This window comes from Giraffa tippelskirchi, chromosome 13, assembly GCF_054371585.1.
Source record: "Giraffa tippelskirchi isolate mGirTip1 chromosome 13, T2T-mGirTip1v1.2.pri, whole genome shotgun sequence".
Classification (NCBI taxonomy): Eukaryota; Metazoa; Chordata; class Mammalia; order Artiodactyla; family Giraffidae; genus Giraffa; species Giraffa tippelskirchi.
Window position 1 is genome coordinate 50881304 of NC_137287.1, and position 27216 is coordinate 50908519.

The 27216-nt window shown below is 40.2% G+C and overlaps 1 pseudogene across 1 annotated transcript; it reads left to right on the forward strand.

Moving 5' to 3' along the window:
* Nucleotides 1-26680, forward strand: LOC145532110 (ankyrin repeat domain-containing protein 26-like; annotated as a pseudogene). Its single transcript, XR_014072999.1, has 11 exons — nt 1-464; nt 2620-2713; nt 7983-8065; nt 11956-12090; nt 12525-12737; nt 12831-12879; nt 13429-13620; nt 14231-14371; nt 21612-21898; nt 22481-22698; nt 23934-26680. The product of XR_014072999.1 is annotated as an ankyrin repeat domain-containing protein 26-like (transcript).
* Nucleotides 26681-27216: the final 536 nt, after the last annotated feature.

Sequence of the window (27216 nt, forward strand, 5' to 3'; positions counted from 1 at the left end):
GAAACCGACCTGCCCACAGCCACGGAGTGGAACCACAGGCACACATGCCATCCCGCTCGCGGTTGTGCAGCCCAGAGCAGCGGCCCCGGCAGGCGCCCGCCCGCCCCTGCCCTCACGGCGCCCCGCCTCAGGCAGCCTTCCCTCGACCGCGCGGGCCAGCTCCCGGCCGGCTCCACGACCTTCACGCAGAACATGGCGCAGGGGCGGAGAGCTTAGGCCGGGCCTCTGCGAGGGTCGGCCGCGCGCAGAGGGCGTGTGAGCGGCGAGCACAGGCCGGTGCCTGGGGGGCGGGGGTTGTGTGGGCGGCGAGCCGGGAAGGCGCCTGCGCGGGGGGCGTGCGGCTGGGCAGCGCGGGCCCCTGGGGCGAGGGCAGCGTGTGAGCGGCGAGCCAGGCCGGCGGGGAGTGGGGCGAAGGGTGCCTGTGAGCTGGAAGCATGAGCCAGTGAGCCAGGAGCATGCGAGCGGTGAGCCGGGCCGGCGGGGAGCGGGGGGAGGGGTCCTTGAGAGCCAGTAACGGGACCCTGTCAGTGGGAAACGCGCTCAGGCGCCCCGGGGCCCTGTGAGCCGGGAGGGCGGGCCGTCACCGTCTGGCCTGAGGGGCGGGCAGCTGGCGGTCGAACCCGGGCCGCTCCACGTGGGGCCGGCGGGGCGCCCGGAGAAAGCTGGGAGGCGCCAGCGGTGGGCTTGGCCAGTGCGTGCATCCCGCCGCCACTGGGCCCCTAATTATTTTGAATTTGAGGATAATGACAATATCCTGATTTTTCTACCCTCCACTTTGAGTTCCGAAGTGACATTTATCTAAAAATTACTGCATTATTCCAGGTCAGTCTATAGCCAAATGTTTGTGTCTCTTCCTTCCGTTCTTCCCTCGATTTTTATTGGAGTACAGTTGATTTACAATAGTGTGTTAGTGTCAGGTGTGCAGCAAAGTGAATCAGTTACGTGCATATATGTATATCCGCTCTTTTTAAAAACAGTTTTTCCATATGGGCTGTTACAGAATGTTGAGTTCCCTGTGCTCTACAGCTGGCCCTCATTAGTTATCTGTTTTATACACAATAGTGTGTAGTGTGTATGTGCCAGTCCCAGTCTCCCAACCAAGTGTGTGTTTCTTAGTACATGTGCGTGTGTAAAACTGCTAGAGAGGGTCAGAGAGAAACAGGCTGAATTGTGTTTTTTTACCACTTTGGCCTTGAAAAGATAGTTCTTGAAACTTGAAAGTATTACTGCGTTTGGATGGTCAAGTTGATCTACAAGGAACATTTTGAGAGGGCATTAGGCAGGAAGGCCAGGGGTCTCCAAATGGAGGAAATAGGCTGCAAGTGTCAGACATTTTATCTCTCTCTTAAGCGGCAGGAGGAAACAAACTAGCAATATTTTTTCCCTTCTCTATACAAATTTAAAAGAGGTTTCTCTTAAAATACTGTGTTGCCATGACACCTGGTTTCACCTGAAGTTAACTATTCTCAAACTTTGAGTTAACCAATGCATTTTTCTTATGGAAATGTTTGTCTTAAGCTATGTTAATGTGCTGTGCATTTACCCCAAACTCGGACTTCAAGTCGTTCCCCCTAATGGCTCAGAACCTATTTGACAAACCAGTATGTTATACTCAGACATTGTTCCCCTAATCTATGTAAATGAAACTATTTGCATGATCTGCCTTTCTCCAAGATTCAAATCAATCGTTTTATGACCTGGGATATCTGGTGCCCCCAGATAATGCAAAAATACTTCTTATGGATGAGGGGCCTGGTGCCATTCTGAGTTTAAGACATTCCTTTCTTTCATTAACAAACTGCTAGTGACTAACATCCAGCTGAAGACTAGCAGGAGGGTACTCTTTCTGCCCCCTTCTGGTGCCTATGTCAGAAGCTTTCTCTATCTCCTTTATACTTCAATAAAACTTTTTCACACAAAAGCTCTGAGCGATCCAGCCTCATCTCTGGCCCCAGATTGAATTCTCCTCCAGAGGCCAAGAATCCCGGCCGTCTTTCCGTGGTCCAGCAACAACCTTTCAATTTCAAGAGACGCAAAAGCGTGGGGTGTAGTGATAAATATGTGGGCTTATGACAACAGCAGTTTGCTTTAGTGATGTTTTAACAAGGGCTTCCCTAATCACTCCGTTGGTAAAGAACCCACCTGCAATGCAGGCAACCCCGGTCGATTCCTCGGTCGGGAAGATCCCCTGGAGAAGGGAAAGGCTACCCACTCCAGTATTCTGGCCTGGAGAGTTCCATGGGCTGTATAGTGCATGGGGTGGCACAGAGTCAGACACGACTGAACGACTTTCACTTTTATGCTAATAATACAAAGCATTTTGGATGTGCAGAGTACCTTTATGGCAGCCATACTTGAAGTAACAGAAAGTAACCATGCCTTGTTTGAAGGTGGCACCAATGGAAGGAGATAGGAAGGGCCTGCCCTCTTCATTGCAGGCGGCTGCTGCCTGGTGATCCAGCACCGTGCCTGAAGTCAGCATCCTGGTTCTGTCACTTAGCAGCTGTGGGATCTTGGCAAAACCTGTCTTAACTGGGTTAAACGTGGGAAGTTTTTAAAAGTAGGATATTTTCTTAGGGTTTAGGAAATCTTCATGCACCTCAGTATTAATTTTAACAGAGTATCTCTGAGAGCCTTCCACAGAAGTATGTGGATCATTTATCTGGAGCTGCTGGTCAAAGAGGAAAAAAGACATTAAATGGACAAGTAGAAGGTAAGAACTAGATTTGATGGAAAAGTCACGGAAAGAAGGTTGAATTAAAATGGGACTGCTGACATATTCTAATAGCCAGAGAAAATCACCTGTTGGATGTGTAGTGAGGAAAAAGAGGAGGAGGGAAATAGTGTATCTTATCAGGTGTCAGCCACAGATTAAATTGAGATTGCCATTTAAGGCGCTAAATTATGAGTTCCTGGACTTCCTTGGCGGTCTGGTCCAAAGGTTAAGACTCTGTGCGGTTAAGACTCTCCGATGCAGGAGGTACAGGTTCAATCCCTGGTCAGGGAACTAAGATTCCATGTGACCCATGGCCAAAAGAAAAAAAAAATATTAGTTCTGTTTCAAGATACTCTATAACCTCAGGAAGGTTGAGAAATAAGAGGAAAGAGGGAATGAAGGATGAGAGAGGCATAGGGTACCGGGAGGAAATGAAGGAAATGGAAGCAAGGGTCTATGTGGGAAGGTGGCAAGGAATAAGATAGGTCTTTAGAAAAAGGGAGAGTATTTGACATGGGTGATGAATTTGGAGTGAGCTTGTCTGAGAAGAACAGCAGAGTTTTCCCCGTCTTATTGTTTTCCTGGCTGTTAGAAGGCATTCACGACTGAGGTCCCTGGGCATGCAGAGCTGTTATTAGCCTCTGTGCAAGGAACATGGGAATTGGTACTCATGTATAAGTGCAAATTGAAGTCATATGAAATGTTGCTGCTTTATAGGATGTTGTCATGTAGGCCAAAACAAGAGAACTGGAAAGAAGGAGAGAGCAGGGGCCTTGATGGGGAGATCAAGGAACCTACAGCCTGATACAGTGTCCACTGGAAAGTTTCCAACTTCTAATGCAGTTTCAGTTTGGAGGGAAGTGTCTCCAAAATGAGGGTAGACTGGGGGTAAGTTGAGGCTAAGATTTTAGAAGAATAAATTGAGTTGAAGTCATGTAGAAGCAGACTCCGTGTAGACCAGAGTTTCTCACATTTGAATTAGTTGCCTGGGGACCTTATGGGAAGTGCACTTGCTGAGCAGGAGGTCTGAGATTCTGTTTCTAACAAGCTCTCCGAGTAGCAAGGGTGTAGCCTTGCCTTTAGAGAAATCTGGAAGAAGAGCATTGGATAGTGCAGGACAGAACAGGATCAAGGAAAAGCATTATTTTGTGTTTCTTTCTGAGCGTGTTTATAGCCAGAGGGAAGCAAGGAGTTGAAGTAGCAATTACAGGTGTAAAATACCATTGCTAAGCAAAGAGGGAAAAAGAAGTGGTGGAGATGATCCATAGAAAGAATGTAAAGGGGGAAGAATAAAGACCACAGATCCAGAGATTACCTTTAGAGAAGAGAGATTCTAGTGAAAGGAGGAAGGGAGGAAAGTAAGTCCTTAGGGAAGTGAGTTTGGAGTTGATGAGGACACTTGAAAGAATTCCTTCTAGATGGCTTCAATGTATTAACACTGAAAAGAGATAAGATCGTTGTTGCTCCAGAGAATACTGGGGGTGGGAGAGAAGTGTGGTGGTGCTAGAAGTAGGGGAAACCCCAGACACTCTAAGTAACTCTCAGACATCAAAGGTATATGTTGTATTGGTATTTGTTATTTGAAGTAGATTGATTGGAATATGGAAGGCATTGACTTTCTTTTTCTTTTTTTTTAAGATAGCTGATTTTCTGGCAGTTGTTTCACAGGAATTATTTGAAGCATTAGCACGATGTAGCAAACCAAACTAAGTTTTGAAACAAAACAGATTAATAGGGTTCATTCCCTAAATGCTAGAATTGTTATTTTCAATAAATACTACACTGATTTTGAAACATGCAAGATTTTTAATATCTAATAATTCTGTGGCAATTAAATGATTCATAAAGTTCTTATGAAATACAGAATAGGGAACAGATTGAGTGAATCGATGTAAGTAATACTAGAAAAGTAAAAAGAAAAAATGAGACACACTAGTCAGCATCTCTTCATGAATGGCAGTGACATGTAAGATACAATAAGCTCTGAAGGAGTAGTGAGTTTGCGGGGAGAGGAGAACGTGGAAGTGATTCTCTGAAGTACGAGTTTGTAGGAAGTAGTCAGAGTTGTATTCTTACTCACGTTCTAATAAATGGAGACTTTGTTTTCAGATTTTTCAGGTTGGGATTCTACTAGTTTGAGCCTCAGTAATGAGGCTTGTCAAAGAGCCAGGCATTTGCAAGTTGATGATCAGTGTCTATCGATTTCACAATCAATGACCAAAAATTAGTCAGCATCCACAGAATTGGGCCAGATGACCTTGTTAGGTAGTTAGAATAGGAAAAAGGAGTCCAGAAATGGTGGTGGTTAAAAGTCAAGGAAGGGTAGAACCCGTCAAGATAGAAGAAAGGAAGGTCCGAGGACCGGAGTGAGGACCTCAGGTAGAGCGAACAGCATTCCTGGCTAGCCTAGTTTACATGGGTCAAGCCTGGGGCGGGGTGGGGGGGGGCATATGAAAAGAGAAGCCAAAGGGCCGGGGGTCTCTCTCCCATGCGAGTGCGCTCTGTCTCTCTCTGGTCTCTCTCCCATGCGAGTGCGCTCTGTCTCTCTCTCTTCCTCTCTTTTCGCGTCTTTTGGGTCAGCATGCCCTCACACCTCGAGGATGTATTTTCCTTTATTTTCTAAGTAACACTGTCCAAGAGCTGTGACGCGCCGAGGGCTTTAACGTCCGTTGTTTCAAATTTTTGCTGTGACAAGACCAAACTGAGGAAATTACACACTCCCCTGACAACCTTAATACATAAAGAGAAGGTGAATATTGGAGTGGTGTTTCTGGTAGGGAATAACACGTTCCATCAGCTGTGCAAGTCTCAGCTGCCAGAAAACTGAGAAAGCAAACAAGGTAGGGAAGAAGCCCAGAGCACTCAGCCCTGGGCCACCTGGGCACTGACGTTTCCAAAATTAGAGGTTGTGGCAAAATCTACTATGTGCTGACTCCTTTTATGCAACCTACAGCCAAACAGTATTTCTTAGTAAGGTGTTTGCATTCTTCCTCTGAACGTAGTAAGACAATAAATGACAAAGAGAGTTAGGAGAAAGTGAATTCACTTAGGCTAGCATGTAGCATACCTGAGAGTGGGTAGCAGGATTATATTTAGAATTTTGTGTCTAGTTGGGAGATCTAGGTAGACATCTAGAGATTGCCTTCTCAAAATGTGGCTTCCTAGCTATATTTTTATATATCTCTGAATTCATAAGTATTAGTTATAAATTATATTCGGTATGACTGCAAGAGCACCTCTGAAGCCAAATGCTAAAATATTTCTTGTGTTTTCTATGGCTTTATATATTTTAGAATTGGCTTTCCCGGTGATAATGGGAGTCATGGGAAATTTGCTACATAGTACCTCCTCAGTTGTATCCATCTAATATATCAACTTGTTTTATTATTTGTAATGAATTAATAGTTCAGAAAGAATGTTGGTTTTAAGGAGTGCTGTATCATTTAAAAGCAGTATATAGAAAAGCAATTCTTATTCTACTAGGATGCCCAGTCTATTGAGTAACCACATCTAATACGTGTTGTCCATAAATACCAATTAATTTAGTGCCTTCAATCAGTCATATAATCAGGGCTATAGTAAGAAATCATACGCTGTTTCTTTTTTCACTCCTGTCATTTTTTTCTTTTCTTTCCTCACCTGTAGAAGTTACCTTTGCATTTACAAAAGATTATCAGTTATCTCCTAGAATAGTGACTACAAGCTATAAACTCAAAGTGCTTTTTGTTTTTTTTTTACATCTCTACAAGTGACTTGTTTGCTCTTGTTTCTCAATGAGCTTGGTAGGTCCAAGAAGCACAAATTCAAATAAAACACCTACATGAATCCCTTCAACACTGGAAGATGTGACAGAGGAAAACCACAAAATTAATAGAAGCAACTTCAGACAGTTCACGCAGATCGTTTCTCTTCTCAGTCGATACCTTTTATAGAGTAACCGGCAGAGTCTACTCCTTCAGGGTCCCAGGGTTTGTACATGTATTTATTTCATAAAGATTTTTTCTGTACTCGACCCAGAAAGTTTTATATCCTAAATATTTCTGGGAACACTCCCTCAGTTCAGGCCTGCATCACCTTTTTTTTTTTTTTTCATTATTAATGCCTTCAGATTCTTCTCCCTCCATTTATTTGTATGCCCTTCAAATTCCATCTCCTGTAGTGTTTAGAGTCACCTGTCTCAAAAGCACATGTGACCATGGACCACTCGTCAAATAACATTAATATCTAGACATCTTAAAGCGACACGTGATGCTTTCATAATCTGACTTCTGCCTGACTCTCCATCTCTCGCCCTTCTGTCCTTTGCTCTGGAATCCTGAACTGCTGCTGATGCCCTCCTCACCTGTCCCTGTACTTTGGACAAATATTTACCCTCTCCTGTGTGTGTTTCTCTCCTCGTCTTGCTACAGCCTTCCGTGCTCTCCCTCACCTGCCCTCTGTTCCCTTGAACTGTGTAAGTCTGCACTCAGGCAGTATCTCTTGAAAGGCATCCCTGACACCTTTCATCTACATTTTTCTTTAAACTCCAGTGTCTAGTACTGAGCAGGAACCCCAAAAATAATTATTGAATAAAAGAACTAAAGACTTGTGTATACCAGGGTGATTTTTAAGAGCTTGTCCTCTGCAGTCTGAGAGCCAAGAGGGTAGACATGTGAAGAAATAATTTACATTCAGGTGATGCAGATACACTTGAAAAATCTATAAAGTCCTAAGGTAGGTACAAGGAAAGAGATGCCTGTTTATCTGGGGAAGGACAGCTGTAATCAACGACAACTTTACAAAGCAGGCTGAGTCTTAAAAGGTGAAAAGTAATTTGTTGGGAAAGAAGCATTTCAATTTAAGGAATTGAGAAAAGGAAAAAAAGTAACAGGAATTTTGTAAACTATGAATAATGTTGCAGTTGAAGCTTGGCGTGTTGTTATAAAGGTCCTGTTGTGAAATACAGAAGAGAAGATATTGTGGCGTTATATGTGTGTCCTTTATTTTGAAATTTTGTTTGGTTTCTGATTGTTTTGTTCACTGATGTTTGGATGAATTTGTGAATGAATCTTTGAGATGTTTGTGTGCCTGTAACCTGGTGAATTCTTGTATTTCCCAAAAGGTTTCTTGAAGTTTTAGGTCATTGGAAGTATTTCTTAAAGAAGTAAATATTCAGCTGAAGATTAAGATTGATATAAGCTGTCATTTGATACAATATTTTAAATCTATGTTTTAAATATTCTGTCTTTTATCTAAATATTCTAAGTAATTTTAACAAAACTTACAGATTTGTCAGCAGAACTAGACTTAGAAATGACATGAGAGGAAGAACAATAAAAATCTGATGGAGATGAAAATAACCATTCACAGGTATGTAATAATATAAATTTAAATTTCTGGTTTAATACTGTTTCCTATTCTTTAACAACATAATACAGTTTGCAACAGAGTTCATAACAAATAAAATTACCTTTCAAAAGTAGCCTTTTAGAATCGATAGATGATCACTTAAGTTTTTATAGCACTTCAATTAGAAAACTTAAAATATTGTTAGAATCTATTATAATTTATAGCTTGTCTTTGGAATTGAGGCAGAAAACTTTCCTGACTGTTGTTTACTTCTTCCAGTTTTATAATTTCTTTACATGATAAAGAAGGTAGATCAAATACTGAATCATAGGATTAAAGAGTTGAATTTATGAACAATAGGACAATGATAGTCCCTGACCTAGATACGTGTAAAGAGAAGTCATTGCCAGTGGTCATGGTTTTCCATTGAAATTGCCAATCACTGATGCCACGACTAAAGATTCATTCTGTCTGATATCTCGGCATAGTTGACTTCAGTTCAGTTCAGTCACTCAGTTGTGTCCAACTCTTTGTGACCCCATGGACTGCAGCACACCAGGCCTCCCTGTCCATCACCACTTCTGAGAGTTTACCCAGACTCATGTCCGTTGAATCGGTGATGCCATCCAACCATCTCATCCTCTGTCATCCCCTTCTTCTCCCACCTTCAGTCTTTCCCTGCATCAGGGTCTTTTCAAATGAGTCAGCTCTTTGCATCTGGTGGCCAAAGTACTGGAGTTTCAGCTTCAACATCAGTCCTTCCAGTGAACACTCAGGACTGATCTCCTTTAGGATGGACTTAGGGATGAACATTCAGCGACAGAGCAGGTCATAGAATCAGCCCAACTGTCTATTAAAAGAATTGAACCTTCCAGACTGGACCTTTGTTGTTAGCGTACAAATAATAACTATAACTTATTTCATTTCCAGGTGGGAAATCAGTAAATATTATTAAAAATGCTTTATCCACTTTCATTGGTGGCTGTTAGGATTTAATATAACTAAATGTAAGGGCTTCCCAGGTAGCTCAGCTGGTGAAGAATCCACCTGCAATGCAGGAGACTCCTGTTCAATTCCTGTGTTGGGAAGTTCCCCTGGTGAAAGGGATAGGATACCCACTCCAGTACTGTTGGGAGACCTGGGTTCAATCCCTGGGTTGGGAAGATCCCCTGAAGGAGGTTGTGGCAATCCACTCCATATTCTTGCCTGGAGATTCCCCATGTACAGAGAATCTGGGCAGGCTACAGTCCTAGGGGATGCAAAGAGTCAGACAGGGCTGGGCACACACATAACTGAATGTAAGCAGGTAATATGTATTGATGTATAACATTATCATTATATATAATTTGCATTAAAATTGAGGAAATGGTTCCTCTTTCTGATTGGCGTTAATAGATTTTGGCTCCTAGTAATATAAAGTTTGTCTGTTCTCCAGATATTAGTCCTTAAAAAAAAAAAAAAACTTTGAAATGTGCTGTAGGGACTCCCTCTTTAAGATATAGTGAGGGGAAATATTTTTAAGGGAAGCCAGCCTTTATAATATTAAAAATCATCTCCTAATTCATTTTTGGTAGATTTAATATACATGAATTAATTCAAACAAGCAGGGACAAAATTGGGTTTTGAGTTCATGTTTTTCTCCTATTTTCATGTAAGGCAAGTTATTTTCCACATAACTGCGAAAGGGTAAGGTGAGGACCAGTGCCTTTGGCCAGAAGTCATTTCAGTGACTAGTCCCCTTGGAAGCTGAACTGTAGCGAATACACGTAAACAGCTCCATAGGCACTATTTCCTGGGACAGGCAATGGAGAAGTGGATGGTAACTGAAGAGGAATGGGGAGTTCAAAGGAGTTTCTTGTTTTATATTCAGAGGGGAGCTTTTAGCATATATATGCTGTTGGAAATGAGCCAGCAGAGGACGTGTTTATTGAATCTTGTTTCCATTTCCAATAGTAGAAAGCTTATTGATTGTATGACATTATCTTTAAACTATTACAGTAAACTAATGATACATAATACTTCTGTTCATATATAGTTTTATGGTAAGGGCTTTTTCATTGGTTCTGAAGTGTAATATTCTTATGTAATTGAATATGCAGATGATTACTTCAACTCTATCATACATAGATTTTTAAAAATTATAGAATCATGAATATACAAACACTTAGGCTATACTGAATAGGATTTAATCATTCCTTGATGATTCTACATGATCGTATCATCGTGAGTAGCTACGGTTTTGTAAGGTACTCTGAAACATCACATCATATTAACTTCATATTGTTTATAGATCCCTGGGAAAAGGGGAAATTTTTGTTTATATTCAGTAGAAAAAGCTATTGACAATCTTTCATTAATTATTATTTTTGGATCATAAAGTTCTAAATTACTAAAACCATCCTTCCCATACCAAGAGTGTCATTAACACATATTGTCTGCTCAATAAGTGCATGTCAGATGCATGAAGAAAGAGCAGAATGGTTACATGAATGCATATTGATGAATTTCTTTACAAAAAGCAAGTCTTTATTGCAAGTAGATTTCCAATATTGCCTACATGGAAAGAGGAGAAAGCAATGGCACCCCACTCCAGTACTCTTGCCTGGAAAATCCCATGGACGAAGGAGCCTGGTAGGCTGCAGTCCATGGGGTCGCTAAGAGTCGGACAGGACTGAGCGACTTCATTTTCACTTTTCACTTTCATACATTGGAGAAGGAAATGGCAACCCACTCCAGTGTTCTTGCCTGGAGAATCCCAGGGACGAGGGAGCCTGATGGGCTGCCGTCTGTGGGGTCACACAGAGTCGGACACGACTGAAGTGACTTAGCTGCAGCAGCTACGTGGAAAGATGTTTGCTTTTTTTAGAAATATGTTAAGATTCAGAAATTATTATTTATAGTTATTGGTAGACATGGAATAATAATATAGATTCATTTGCTGTCATATTACTTAGACTTATTTAAATCTTACTTTCTCAGTATGTTTTGGAACCGCAGTGTTGAGGCCAGATTTCCTGGGTTTGAATTCTGGGTCTGTTGGTGACCTGCTGTGTGGGCTTGGGCAAGATCCTCAGCCCTTCCGTGCTCCATTTCTCCCTATGTAGAGGACCTAATGTATTACCTATCTCCGAGCATTACTGTGAGGATTAAAAATGCCTTAAGACATGTCAAGTGCTTATAATAATGCATAGCAGTTGCATAGGAAGTCCTCAGAATGCTAATATCATGGTTATTATGGTTTTCTTAAAAATGGGTTTCTTTCTTATAAGGATTTAAGGAATGCTTCCCAGATAGGTTTTATTGCCATAAAAGGTAGTTCTTATTGAAAATGACAACTGCCAAAAACCCTGGTATGCTGCTTCCTGTCAAATAACACAAGTAACGTTATGTTTTTCCTTTTCCTTTGATCTAAATTCAATGCTTTATTAGTATTATTTGTATATTTTCTTTGTCCATTAATGCTACTTTTATTTATTGTTTAATCCTTTAGTAAAAAATTACTTCCCAGTGCAAAGGTTTTATGTAAAAAGCCAAAGTTTAGGTATTGTTTGTATTTTTAAATATTTAATATTAGCCTGAAAAGAATCATTTGTTATTTTAGGGCTGCAAAGAAAACATCTAATGAAAAGAACAAGGTATAATAAAGTTAATTATAAAAAATATTATCCTAGTAAAAAATATTTTGTAAAAGGAATAGTGGCAAAACAGAAAATATTCATTTGTTGTAGAGACATACATTTTGAGAACTTAATTTAGAAACACTCTTGATCAAATTATCGTTTTGATTAAAATCTGTCCTTTTAAGAAGTGTCTGTTGTTGATTTAATGAAGAACTATTTATCACCTTTGTACAGTTAGTATATTTTATAAATATTTTAAGGACACTGTGAAACAGTATTATTTCTGTGTAGGTCAAAGCACAGATTAATGACGTGAGCTACCTGAATGACTTATCTCCATCATCTGAAAGTGCTTCCCAGAATGGCTATGTCTTTACTCTAAGAATTCCATGATGCAAGTAGAACCACTTGGCTTGAGGTATAAAGGTAGGACAGTGGTGTAAATATCAATACAAAGCCTGTTTGTGTATAGTGTAGTAATGTGTGCACACCTTGTCTAGTACTGCTCTAGAGCTACTGATATATTACAGTGCTGTGCATCTTAGAAATATGTTTTGTATTAAAAGTGAAAGTGAGTGTATACGCTGAGCCTATGATCATTCTTACTGTACCTGAATTTATAATTATTATATATGTATGTATGTAATTATTTTATTTCTCTTTCTCTTCTACTAGACTGCAAGCTAAACAAGAGCCAGGGTCATCTATTTTATCTGGAGAGCTTAGAATAATGTCTTCCACTTGATAGACACTCAATATTTGTTCAGTGTATGGAGGAGTGAACATGAAAGTCACAGTCCTTTATACTCAAAAATACATCAATGTGTTTCTTGTTTCTATGTGTTTTCTTCTTGTTGCAGATTGTGTTAGCTTGTTGAAAATTTGGGATGCAATTCTTTCGTGTGAAAGATAAATGGAACTTTAAAAAAGCCACTGTGAACTACTTATAGGAGAAATTTAAAAACTGGAAAATAAGGTTGGTGAGCTACAGAAAGAACTGTCCGAAAGAAAAAAAGTGAGTCACAGTTAGGGCATCAGAAAGTGGAGTGGCAACGAGATCTCAGCAGCTTGAGGTACTGCACATCCTAGTTTTAAAGAAATATTTGAACTGTTATTTACTTTAATACTGCAGAGACTCTTTTAACTTACCCTCTGGGATTTTACAGGGGAGTATACATCGTTAGTATTGTGGAGTGTGAAATTCATGGAAATAATGTAAGTTCTTAACAGTGAATGCTTCTAATGACTTAATGTTTATTTTTCCAAATCATCATGTTCATGATCATACAGAAGTCCACCATAACGGAAACCTCATTCATGATTCAACAGATTGACTTTCAGTTGTTTTTCACTTTTCTGTATTATGGTTAATACTACAAGGAACATCTTTTCTACAGATTCATTTCTACATGTCTAATTATTTTGAATTCATTTTCTTTAATAATAGTGTATTATTTGGTTAAAGTATGAGAACGTTTGGAAACGGTCTTTGATGCATATTTCTAAACTATTGTTAAGAAAGTTTAGATTACTTTTCATTCCTACCCACAGAAGTATGAAGTAGCCATTTTTCTCAAGACAGGAAAGAAAAAATTATGCTGTTTTATTCTTAACCTTCTGCATGAAAACAGTGATCATTATTAAGTGTTCTTCATTGTATTTCCCCCCATTTTACTATTTTAAACATTATGAAGAGGGAATGAAAGTTACTGCAGCAGCAAATAGTCTCATGTTTTTTTAAGAAGAGCTCTATAAATTTTGCAGATTTAAAGATTGCTTCTTTAAAGCAAGAAGAAGAGAATAGAAGAAATGCTGATATGTTATATGAAAAGATTAGGGAGCAGTTAAGAAGAAAGGAAGACCAATATTGTAAAGAAGTTGAAATGTGTAACAGCAACTTGAACTCACTCTCAGAGCACTAGATGGAACTGAAGACTGAGAAATGATCTGAATCAGGTAGAGTAATCGTTGGTGAAAATCTCAAATTTCTAACGCCATTTCATCAATATTATTTATAATATCCCTTTTATTTAATATGTATTATTTAGATTTCAAACAAAATGTTATCTCAACTTAGGTATGAACTGTGACATTCAGAGTTTAAGTGATTAGTTTCTTGCCATTTTTGGCTTCTAATAGATGCTCTGTATGTGTTTTCTGCATGGAGGAATGGATGTTACTTGAGCTTAATTATTAACATAATGATTGGCACTTTTGATACATTAGACAAAGTAATCTTATTAGTTCCAATCCATGTATTAATTTTGGCTTTTTAAATGTTAAAATACAGGCTAACTTGCCTTGAGACTGTGAAGGAACTAGTTAAATGCTTTGTAAAGAAATTTCCTTTCACAATACTGGATCTGCATGTTGTTGCTCTGTGATAAATTTAGCAGACATTAAAGATCCAAGTTAGTCATGTGGGATAAGATCCTTGTGCTTTAAAAGGCTACTTCCTTTAAACAGTTTTATTTCATTTTATATTCTGTTTCTAAGCTTTTAACTGTTTTTTTTTTTTTTTCTTTTAATGATATGGGCCCAAATACTTCATATAGTGTCTCTCCAGGTTATGGAAGAGCGACATATGACACTCAGAAGCAGCTTTCTGGAGAACAGGAATGCCAGAATCTTACAGGAGGGAATCCTGGCCAATCGGCTTGCCAAACAAAAGCAGAAAGAAATGGCTAATAAGGAAATGAACTCTGAGGTATTTTCTGTAGTCATTTATGTGTGTGTATGTATATATTTTATAAACGAAGAGTATGTACCATAGATAGTATAGAGGCTTGTGAAAGCCTATACATCTATATTTTGAGAAGGGATGACATTTTTCATGTGTCGGATAAAGTAATATTTGTAATTCAGATCCATTTGTCTACAGCAGTCAGGTAGGGACATATGATGACCTCATCCAAGGAGAGGCCTTTAATATTTTCCACAGGAATTGATCGCAAAATTATTGCAACTATATCGGAGGAGCCGACATCCTCCTCCGATTGCGCCTTAGGCCAGGAAGACAGCGTGTGCTCCCCCATCGACTGCGCTACACACCCAAGTCCCTCTGCTTTGGACTGAGCATGTGCGTCACTCCATGCACGTCATCACCTTCAGTGTCTAAATCAGAGTCCGTTCTTGGCTCCACTGTCATTTCTTTAACCAATGCCCTGTCAATGACCTTGGCACATCATTTACAGTTTTCCAATTTGTAAAAACTGCAAGATCAGTTGTAAAAACATTTTTGAACACTTTAAAAGTAACTTCTTCAGAATAAACTTATAAAAGTCCCACGTCTTCTGCTCCCCGCCCAAGAAAAACCATACCTCTTGCTACTAGCAATAGATACTCTTAATTTTTGGCAGTGATTTCCCTTCCTTGATAGATGATTAGGCTAGTTTATAACTTTCACTGATGCTAAGGAGGAAAAGTATAGGCAATTCAGAGACTGTAGTTTGCATGTCATTTTTGTGAGAAAATTAACACTTTGCTCTATGTAGTGTCCTATTTTAGTACAAGGAACTTTTGCAAACAGTGATAGGTATGACATAATATATATTTAGTGAGAATTAATAAGTGTTTTTCATTGTTTTTCACCCTATCTTACTATTTTAAACATTACAAAAAAGTATTGAAAGTTATGGAAGCAGCAAACAATCTCATGATTGTCTCAGAAGAGCGCTCTAAATTTTACCAATTTACCATTAGTGTATGCACCATGAGTGTAGTAAGAGGCTTATTTTGTATTGAGATGTTTGTACTAGAGAAATAACTGTGGTTTGATGTAAGAGGACTAGTAGAGTCAGAAGACCTGGTGAAAAACCTGCAGCTTACTTGTATTTCTAACTTCTTCCTTTCCAGAATCACTATAGCTAATGAGTTAATTGGTGTTTGTAGAAGTGCTTAGTGCAGGTATCAGTAGGTATAATTCTTGTAGTAGACTATTACAATGTTAGAACAGTAGCATATTCTCAAGAAAAAATTTTTTTACAAAATTTAATCTGTTTAGATATGTACAGAGCTAAGACTTACTTTGGGGTAGCTGTATAGGTTAGGTGTCAGATGTATTTTTTTTTAAAGCTAGCAAGTGGTGGTGTTTGTTGGAGGTATTTGTCATATTTCTTGGGATAATTTATTTTTCTTCATGTCAATTTAATTTAGGAAATATTTCAGCCTTGAATCATTTATTCTTATGGCCTGTCAACTGTTTAAAGGCATCTACTTGTCATTAAATCATAATCTGGGACTCAAGTGGTGAGCTTTACCCAAACACTTCTTGATTTGCTCTTCCATCTGCTATTTATGATTTACTTAGAACATTTTTGCAAATAATTTGCTCATAATTCTCATTTTCAATTCAATCAATTCAGTTCAGTTCAGTCACTCAGTTGTGTCCGACTCTTTACATCCCCATGGACTGCAGCACGCCAGGCCTTCCTGTCCATCACCAACTCCCGGAGTCCACCCAAACCCATGTCCATCAAGTCGATGATGGCATCCAACCATCTCATCTTCTGTTGTCCCCTTCTCCTGCCCTCAATCTTTCCCAGCATCAGGGTCTTTTCAAATGAGTCAGCTCTTCGCCTCAGGTGGCCAAAGTATTAGAGTTTCAGCTTCAGCATCAGTCCTTCCAATGAATATTCAGGACTGATTTCCTTTAGGATGGACTGGTTGGATCTCCTTCAAGTCCAAGGGACTCTCAGGAGTCTTCTCGGACACTACAGTTCAAAAGCGTCAATTCATCTGCACTTAGCTTTCTTTATAGTCCAACTCTCACATCCATACATGACTACTGGAAAAACCATAGCCTTGACTAGACAGACCTTTATGACAAAGTAATGTCTCTGCTTTTTAATATGCTGTCTAGGTTGGTCATAACATTCCTTCCAAAGAGTAAGCGTCTTTTAATTTCATGGCTGCAGTCACCATCTGCAGTGATTTTGGAGCCCGAAAAAAATAAAGTCTATCACTGTTTACACTGTTTCCCCATCTATTTGCCATGAAGTGGTGGGACCGGATGCCATGATCTTAGTTTTCTGAATATTGAGCTTTAAGCCAACTTTTTCACTCTCCTCTTTCACTTTCATCTAGAGGCTCTTTAGTTCTTCTTCACTTTCTGCCATAAGGCTGATGTCATCTGCATATCTGAGGTTATTAATATTTCTTCCAGCAATCTTGATTCCAACTTGTGCTTCATCCAGCCCAGCTTTTCTAATGATGTACTCTGCATAGAAGTTAAATAAGCAGGGTGACAGTATACAGCCTTGATGTACTCCTTTCCCAATTTGGAACCAGTCTCTTGTTCCATGTCTAGTTCTAACTGTTGCTTCCTTACCTGCATACAGATTTCTCAAGAGGCAGGTCAGGTGGTCTGGTATTCCCATCTCTTTAAGAATTTTCCAGTTTGTGGTGATCCACACAGTCAAAGGATTTATCATAGTCAATAAAGCAGAAGTAGATGTTTTTCCGGAACTCTCCTGCTTTTTCAGTGATCCAACGGATGTTGACAATTTGGTCTCTGGTTCCTCTGCCTTTTCTAAAGCCAGCTTGAACATCTGGAAGTTCACGTTTCACGTACTGCTGAAGCCAGGCTTGGAGAATTCTCATTTTAAGGATGAATTACTATCGTTTGGGTACATGCATGTCCACTAAGACTGAAAGGTGGCAGGATTTGAGAGCAGCAGTAATGGAGTGAGTCAAGGAGAGAGCTGTAGGGGCTGTGGTCTGGAGGCAGGGGGAAGCAAGGTTATTGAGGCTCCCTGAAGGCCGTGAGAGAAACCTCATTTTTTAAATTTCATTTTTCTTTTATGTTGGAATGTACTTGATTTCCAATTTTGTGTTAGTTTCAGATGTACAGCAAGCTGATTCAGTTATATGTGTACATATATCCAATCTTTTTTAGATCCTTTTTCCCATGTAGGTGACTACTGAATATTGAGTAGAGTTCCCTGTGCTATGCTGGTCCTTGTGGTTAGCCAAGGGCAAAGGTAGGGAGGAGGGATAAATTAGGAGTTTGGGATTAACATAGACACACTACTAGATATAAAATAGATAAGCCACAAGGGAACGGCCTCATTTTTTCACTGAGATAGGAATCTCTTTGAAAGATCTAAGCACTGGATAGAATATGTGAGGATCTCTGAAGTTAATCAAACCTCTAATAAAGAAGGGCAAAATGTTCCACAGCGTGGAATTTTCCACCACTTGCCTCACATTCACACCTATTTCTTTCTGGACATGAGGTGGTGAAGCTCTGCATATTTATTGGGAGGGGCAGGGCATGGACAGCGGGTCTGCATCTTTTTTCTGAGTAACTTAATATCAGGAAGGGCTGAGGGTGGCCACTTCTGTGTCTGTAACCAGATTCAATGAGGAGGGAAAATAAGGTGAGCAGATGTCTGTGGTGATAGTTTTCAAAGTCTATCAGTTCAGTTTAGTTGTTGCTTAGTGATGTCTTGACTCTTTGTGACCCCATGGACTGCATGCAGCACATGAGGCTTCCCTGTCCATCACCAACTCCCGGAGCTTGCTCAAACTCATGTCCATTGAGTCAGTGATGCCATCCAGCCCTTTCATCCTCTGTCGTCCCCTTTTTCTCCTGCTTTCAGTCTTTCCCAGCATCAGGGTCTTTTCCATGAGTCAGTTCTTTGCATCAAGTGGCCCAAGTATTGGACCTTCAGCATCAGTCCTTCCAATGAATATTCAGGACTGATTTCTTTTAGGACTGACTGGTTGGATCTCCTTGCAGGGGACTCTCAAGAGTCTTCTCCAACACCACTGTTCAAAAGCATCAATTCTTTAGTGCTCAGCCTTGTTGATGACACAACTCTCACATCCATACATGACTACCGGAAAAACCATAGCTTTGACTAGATGGACCTTTGTCAATAAAGTAATGTCTCTGCTTTTTAATAATACTGTCTAGGTTTGTCATAGTTTTCTTGGAAGAAGCAAGCCTCTTAATTTCATGGCTGCAGTCACCATATGCATTGACTTGGAGCCCAAGAAAATAAAGTCTGTCACTGTTTTCACTGTTTCCCCATCTGTTTGCCATGAAGTGATGGGACCAGATGCCATGATCTTAGTTTTTTCAATGTTGTATTGCAAGCCAGCTTTTTCACTCTCTTCTTTCACTTTCATCAAGAGGCTCTTTAGTTCCTCTTCACTTTCTGCCCTAAGGGTGTTGTCATCTGCATATCTGAGGTTACTGATATTTCTCCCGAAAATCTTGATTTCTACTTGTGCTTCCTCCAGCCCGTCTTTGGCATGATGTCCTCTGATCTAAGTTAAATAAGTGGGGTGACAACATACAGCCTTGATGTACTCTTTTCCCAATTTGGAACCAGTCTGTTGTTCCATGTCTGGTTCTAACTATTGCTTCTTGACCTGCACACAGATTTTTCTGGAGGCAGGTAAGGTGGTCTGGTATTCCCATCTCTTAAAGAATTTTCCACACTTGGTTGTGATCCACAGAGTCAAAGGGTTTGACACAGTCAATAAAGCAGAAGTAGATGTTTTCCTGGAACTCTCTTGCTTTTTCTATGATCCAGCAGATGTTGGCAATTTGATCTCTGGCTCCTCTGCCTTTTCTAAATCCAGCTTGGACATCTGAAAGGTCTTGATTCATGTACTGTTGAAGCCTGGCTTGGAGAATTTTGAGCATTACTTTGCTAGCGTGTGAGATGAGATCAAAGTACATATGTTGGCGTTCTGTATTATTAACATAACATAATAGTAAAGTGATTTTGTAAACTCCGTTACATAGCATCTTATTAGGCAGTTGTGAGACAACTTACACAAGAACTGGCTGATACCCTAAGAAAGCAGTCTATTTCGGAGGCTTCACTGGAGGTCACATCACATTATTGTCATAACTTAGAAGTTGAGGCACAGGGCTTAAGGAACAACTTAGTTCAACTCACAAGTCAGCTAGGTGTGAAATTTGATGTGTCAACGGTCAATACATAGTATAAAGCGTTTTAAGACACTCATTTTCATGGACAGCTTTCTTTGTATTTTCATTACAAGTAATTTACTACAGTTTTATTATTTTTAAATGCACTTGTTTCTTAAACTCTGACTTTCATTCTGCCATTTGCACTATATCTTTTTTCTTATATTAGATACCCTTAGAAAAGTTGGGAATTGTGCCTCATTCTTCACAGAAGTTGATAGACCTTTTTTAGTGATAGCTGTATTACCGTGATGAGGCAAGCCAGATAAAATCAGAGGATAATGTTTAATGGAATGTTGCAGAAAATTTTCATTTCACATCTTCACTTTTGTGAAAGGCTGTAGAATTCTGTATATATTTATTTCATGATTTAAGAATAACTTGTGCAGAAAGGGTATTAAACAGAGCAGTTGAAGTCAGGCATTGTCTTCTTTTCTTTTCATTTTAGATATACTATAAAGGCATGGAGGTACTCAGATGGAGTATAGTATGTTCATCCAAACTGGAGAATTAAGATTATCTAGATCCTGCCATTGAATTTTTTAAAAAGGCTATTGAGGTGTAATTCACGTATCATGGAATTCACCCCCTCAACATGTGTAGTTCAGTATCTCTTAGTCTAAAGGGGTGTCCCCTGTGACCACAGTCAATTTTAGAGCATTTCCATCAGCCCCAAAAAGAAACCCTGCATCCCTTAGCCACCACCTATGCCCCTTCCCCCATCTTCCTCAGTCCCAGGCAACCCCCAGTCTAATATCAGTCTCTGGAGACATGCCTGTTCTGGGTATTTTATATAAATGGAATCATACAGTATGTGCTCCTTTGGGACTAGCTTTTCTCATTTGATGTCATGTTTTCAAGGTTCATCCATGTGATAGCACATATCAGTTCTTCTGTTTCTGTTGATGGTCAAACAGTAAGCAGTATGTGACTAAGCCATGTATCCATCATCAGTTGATGCAGCTTCAGGTTGTTTCCACTTTGGGGCTATTAATAATGCTGCTGTGAACATTGATTTACGTGTTTCTTTGTGGGCATGTTTTTATTTCCCTGTGGTGGGATTTTATCCTCAGAGTTCACTGGCTGATTTCTCCTTTTCTTGCCTTTGCTCAGACTGCCCTTTCTGTCTTCACAGTTTCTGTTCCTCTTGGGTAGTCCTCCATTTATTCAGACCTGGTGCCCAGTCTCTCCTCCTCCAGAGCTTTCCTGACTGTCCAGCTCTCATGGAGCCTTTTCTCTTCAGCCCTTGTCATCTAGCCTGTGAAGAGCAGTTTAGCCCTTAAATTTACGCTGTTGTCATTTTTTCTATGAGGGAGAATCTTGTTTAAGTACACACTAACAGGGAATATTTATTGATACGCACAGCCCTTGTCTTGCATAAATGGAAAGTAACAAAGGATTACCAGAATGTGGCATTTTTCTTTCCAGAAAAAAATGTATGGATCATCTCAGTAAACTCTTAGGAAATGGAATTTCTTTAACTGCTTTGGAATGCAGTTCAAATGAGCAAAAAGTCTTTGTAGTTCAGAATAAGGCTTATGGGATTAGCATCCATATTTACAGATTTAGTAATTAGAGTCTTGTTTTCACAGTCTTCTTTTGGAGGGATTTATTGACTCAGCCCTAGATAACCCAATACAGTATCCCTCACACTTCTTTGAAAACCGTGGGGCATTAAGATGGGGGGTGGGGAGGAGTAAGAGATGTTCTACTAAGAGGGGACTTGTAGTCATTTAATAGAGAAAAGGTAGAAAAATATTTATTGTAGAACAATAAAAGTGTAAAATCAAATGCAAATGTTGTGTGAGAAAGATGATGACAGTGAAGAGTATATTTTCTGACTCTTGGTGGTTTGAACTTCTTTCTTGATTCTCTGAATAATTCCTGGTCCTACATTCTACAATACAGATACCATCATATTTTTTTGATCCTGGGTTTGAGTTAGGCTGTACTCAGTCCACTTGCCTCATTACCAAATGGTATTGTTTTCTTCTTGAAGACTGATGATCTTCCAGCAGAGCTGGGAACTGCACCTTCAAAATGGCTGCACCTGGATGCAGAAAAATCAAGTCCTTTGAGAGGAGTTATTATCTATGAAAGGAATGCAAAAGAAATGTGAAAAACTAGAGGAGAAGAAAAAGAAGTTGGAGCAAGAAGCAGTGACCCTCAAAAGTCATATAGAACTGAATATGATAGAACACAGTCAAGTAGAGCAGTATATACTGGAGACTGAAGAAAGAGCGAGACAGGATCTCATAGAGAAATGAAGTCAACCTATTTTTGCAGGTTAATTTGTTGATCTGTCATGTGTTTGAATTCACCTCACTGTACATTACATTTTGATGTATACAGTTTATGTGTTCCCTCTACTTCCCTTAGAGCAGTTCGTTTTGTAGATTTCTGGAAGGAATGGGACACTTGTTTCTCCCTTTAAATATTTCAGTTTCCATCATAGTTACCAGTAAACTGACCTTTCAGAATGATTCTCACTAAAGAATTCTTTTACTTACAAGACCAATTGGTATACAGCAAGACTATTAGGAGGAAAAGACAATATCGTGGTTTAGAACCAGCACCATCCTCTTGAATTTTTCTTAAGTTGTCTTGTTCAGTGTTTAAAATTTTAAGTTGATCTTTGTGGTCTTTGAATTATCAGGTTATATAAGTACTCCTATAACATTGATTCCACTTTAATTTTATACCTCAGATTTAATTCACTTCACATTGACGATAATTGTTTTAAACTTCCACTCTATTTTTCACATTTAAAATTGCCCTCTGAATCACTGACTTAAAACTAAAGGGAACAAGTACAATTATCCAAGTTATAATTATTTTAAAAATGTTATCTTTTTACGTTTGCCTTAGATACAGGCAGCATCTCAAGAGAACTTGGAGTAGTTATGAGAGAAGAATAATGTTTCCATAAAAAGTCAGATGGAACTCAGAATTGAAGACTTGGAATCTGAACTCTTCAAGATGAAAACTTTGCCAGAAGATTATAATAAAGCAGAGTGGGAAAAATATAAGCAACTCTACCTAGAAGAACTAGGAGTCAGAACGTCATTGGCAAATAAAGTAAATAAGTAGCCGAGACACAGAATCACAGAAGATAAATTTAATCCCTTAATTTCTCTCCGAAACCTAATTTTTATAAAGCCAGGTTCCTGAGATTAGTAGGAAGTGAAAGCTAATTAGATAGTCACTGCTAGAGGGCGCTCTAAGACAATCTATGTTAATACTGTACCAAGTTTTTCTATACTACTTAAAAGCACGCTTGTGAACTAGGGGGAATTCACACGGGTGAAAGGCAGAGTAATTCACAGAGTGGCTGAAGCTAGCATGGTGACCTGACTGAGGGGGTGTGTGGAGGCTGGAAAGGGCAGATCCCACCTGCAGTGCTGAGTCCAGGCTTCCCCGCCGCCGTCTGAAAGCAGAGCACTCCTAGGACACCTTTCATCAGCCCAAAGAGCATGCGGCAAAGCAGCAGGTACTCGAGGACACATTCTGCTAGCCGATGCCTAAAATAAGTATACACGAGGGAAGCACAGGTGCTCCCAGAGAGAGTTCAGGGCTGTGGCGACTTGATGCTGGGATGTGGTGTGTGGCTTCCGGGGAAGGATCCCGGAGGGGCCGGTCTCCTTGCTTGGGGAGCACGATGCCTCTCACTGTAAAGACATACACTGAACGCTGTTTCGACTTTTTGCCTTTAGAAATGAAACCAAAAATTCTCTTCACATTTTTTTTTTTAATCAAAAACTGTTGCTGACATAGGCCCTTCATAGAAGTAAGTGACATAAAGTGAACTTTGGAAAAGCAGGGGATGCTTGTCATTGTTCCTGGGGCTGTTTTAGCTCTCTTCAGTCTCACACATTGACTTTCTTGTCCTCCCCTCGAGATTGTGCCTCTAGGTCATTCCTCAGCGCCAAATGCTTAATTTCTCCGAGGTCATGAGTGAAACGTATATAACGAGGGTGGTGAAAGGAAGCACTTGAGAATGGTTTTGTGTGAGGTGTGTTTCTTCATCCCTGAACTGTTTCCTGGAGGCAGGCATGTCCCAGAGGCAGCAGGGGTCACTGTGAGCCCACCTCCCTTTCTCTCTGACGCCCTCTCTCTCCTCTCCCCACTGTGACTTGTCACTTGAGGAGCCCCAGACACATGTACTTCTTTAGAGCAAGGTTACAACTGTCACTGTCTACTCCCCTCTGTGCTTTCAGTGTTCAAACAGTTTAATGGGAATTCCATTTGCTAGACGGCAACTTTAAAAATGCCAGTCATGTAGGGAAGCATGAATGAAATTGGTGTTTTCCATCTTCCGCAGGACTAATGAGAGGCTGGCAGAGATGAGCACCAAACTTGAGGCGGAGAAGCAGCAGAACAGATCTCTATTCAGCACTCTTATTAGCAGGAGGCCAGTCCTGAAGTCCCCTTGTGTTAGAAATTTCTATAATACTTTAGTGCTCAAATGAAATCTTACTCCAAGAGCAAGTGTAGTGGTTTCTACCTCAATTCCATGTCCTTTACATAACAGCTTTGAGACTTATTTGACTAAGGGCAGTTCTATTATCTTTTTGCCTTGAGTTTCAGATTTCTGATAAGTGATTCTTGTTTCTAATTTGGTGAATTTCTGAGCTGTTTATTTGACTTATGCACACTAAGTAAAAGCCATAAGTGACTGTGGTAATCAAGGACATGGAAATTTTGTGATATTTTTTGGTCCAAGGTTTCTCATTTTTAAGAGATACTGATGAAATTCGTAAATTTTCTTGAAAAGCTGCATTTAAACTCTAATTTAGAAATGGAATCTTATTGCCCAGTAACTGAAAGTGGACATTGAGGTGTCTGACTCTGGCCGTGCTTCACAATCATCTCAGGCTCCGCTGCTCCCACCACAGGTTCTCTGCCCCTCAGCATAAGTGACTGACGGGTGTGTGGACACTGACCACATATGGGTGTTTCTTCATTTGAAGGAATCGTAAGAGAAACCCTTTTCATGAACTAAACAACCTTGTGATCCTAAGTCAGAAGATAATTTGTGCTTCTAGATTTTTTGTTATTTTCTTATACAAGAGTAGATCTTTAATTACTGTTTTACTTATAACCTTTTAATTTAAATTTCTAAAAAATATCTTGCTGAGCAATTGTACAAAGCTAGTGGAGGTGACGGAATTCCAATTGAGCTATTTCAAATCCTGAAAGATGATGCTGTGAAAGTGCTGCACTCAATATGTCAGCAAATTTGGAAAACTCGGCAGTGGCCACAGAACTGGAAAGGGTCAGTCTTCATTCCAATCCCAAAGAAAGGCAATGCTAAAGAATGCTCAAACTACCGCACAGTTGCACTCATCTCACATGCTAGTAAGGGAGAAGGAAATGGCAACCTACTCTAATATTCTTGCCTGGAGAATCCTGTGGACAGTGGAGCCTGGAGGGCTGCTGTCCATAGGGTTGCACAGAGTCGGACTGGACTGCAGCGCCTTAGCACGCATGAATGCGTTGGAGAAGGAAATGGCAACCCACTCCAATATTCTTGCCTGGAGAATCCTGTGGACAGAGGAGCCTGGTGGGCTGCCGTCTATGGGGTCACACAGATTTGGACACGGCTGAAGTGATGAGGCAGAAGCAGCAGCAGCACACACTAGTAAAGTAATGCTCAATATTCTCCAAGCTAAGCTTCAGCAATACGTGAACTGTGAACTTCAGATATTCAAGCTGGTTTTAGAAAAGGCAGAGGAACCAGAGATCAAATTGCCAACGTCTGCTGGATGATCGAAAAAGCAAGAGAGTTCCAGAAAAATATCTATTTATGCTTTATTGATTATGCCAAAGCCTTTGACTGTGTGGATCACAATAAACTGTGGAAAATTCTCAAAGAGATGGGAATAGCAGACCACCTGACCCGCCTCTTGAGAAACCTGTATGCAGGACAGGAAGCAACAGTTAGAACTGCACATGGAACAACAGACTGGATCCAAATAGGAAAAGGAGTACGTCATAGCTGAATATTGTCCCCCTGTTTATTAAACTTATATGCAGAGTACATCATGAGAAGCACTGGCCTGGAAGAGGCACAAGCTGGAATCAAGATTGCTGAGAGAAATATCAATAACCTCAGATATGCAGATGATACCAGCCTTATGGCAGAAAGTGAAGAAGAACTAAAAAGCCTCTTGATGAAAGTGAAAGAGGAGAGTGAAAAAGTTGGCTTAAAGCTCAACATTCAGAAAACTAAGATCATGGCATCTGGTCCCATCACTTCATGAGAAATAGATGGGGAAACAGTGGCTGATTTTATGTTGGGGGGTCTCCAAAATCACTGCTGATGGTGATTGCAGCCATGAAATGAAAAGACGCTTATTCCTTGGAAGGAAAGTTATGACCAACCTAGACAGCATATTAAAAAGCAGAGACATTACTTTGTCAAAAAGTTCCATCTAGTCAAGGCTATGGTTTTTCCAGTAGTCATGTATGGATGTGAGAGTTGGACCATAAAGAAAGCTGAGAGCTGAAGAATTGATGCTTTTGAACTGTGGTGTTGGAGAAGACTCTTGAGAGTCCCTTGGACTGCATGGCGATCCAACCATTCCATCTTAAAGGAGATCAGTCCTGGGTGTTCATTGGAAGGACTGATGTTGAAGCTGAAACTCCATTACTTTGACCACCTGATGCAAAGAGCTGACTCACTGGAAAAGACCCTGATGCTGGGGAAGATTGAGGGCAGGAGGGAAAGGGGACAACAGAGGATGAGATGGTTGGATGGCATCACCGACTCGATGGATAAACTCTGGGATTTGAAGATAGACAGGGAGGCCTGGCGTGCTGTGGTTCATGGGGTTGCAAAGAGTTGGACATGACTGAGCAACTGAACTGAACTGAGGAGTTGTAGAATGTTTCTAAATTTGTAGTTAAATCAAATATTTAAAACTTGTAAATGAAGCTCACTTTTGTCTCTGTTTTTACATCACCTGGATAAATGAGTCTGAGATAGCAATGATATGGGGAGTCTTTAAATTGCAACTAGTTATCATTGTGTAATCATTGTGATTAAAATATCCATTTCAGTCAGCACACTCGGGTTTATGGTTTTCATGGCATTTTCATGATGTTCTTGGTGCAGATAAAAATGGCCCTTGTCTCAACCTGTTTTCTCATTTGGCTTCTTGCCATCATAGAAGAACAATCTAAGGTTTCTTTGATAGCACTGTGGCTACATTGGATCTTAGTACTTGAGAGCCCTGAAACTGGAGAAAGTGCTTTAGCTGTGCAGTCACAGCAGGCCTCTGAACACTTCATCCCAAGTCAGAGACTTGCCCACGCAGGCCTAAGAGGAGGAAGCAAATGCTTGACCCCCATCCCAGAGGCGGGCTGCCTACTGCAGACCGAAGTTCACGGTGCTGTGGGCACATATATCTTTTCAAAGTAGAGATTCAGAACCAAGAAAGCACTTTGGGAGGAGTTCCATGTCCCAAACTTAAGCATTAAGTAAATCTCCTCGCTTCTCACCCCACAGCAAAAATTATCCTCAATGGTGAAAAGTTGAAAGCATTTCCTCTAAAATCAGGAACAAGATAAGTGTGCCCATTCTCACCACTATTATTCAACAT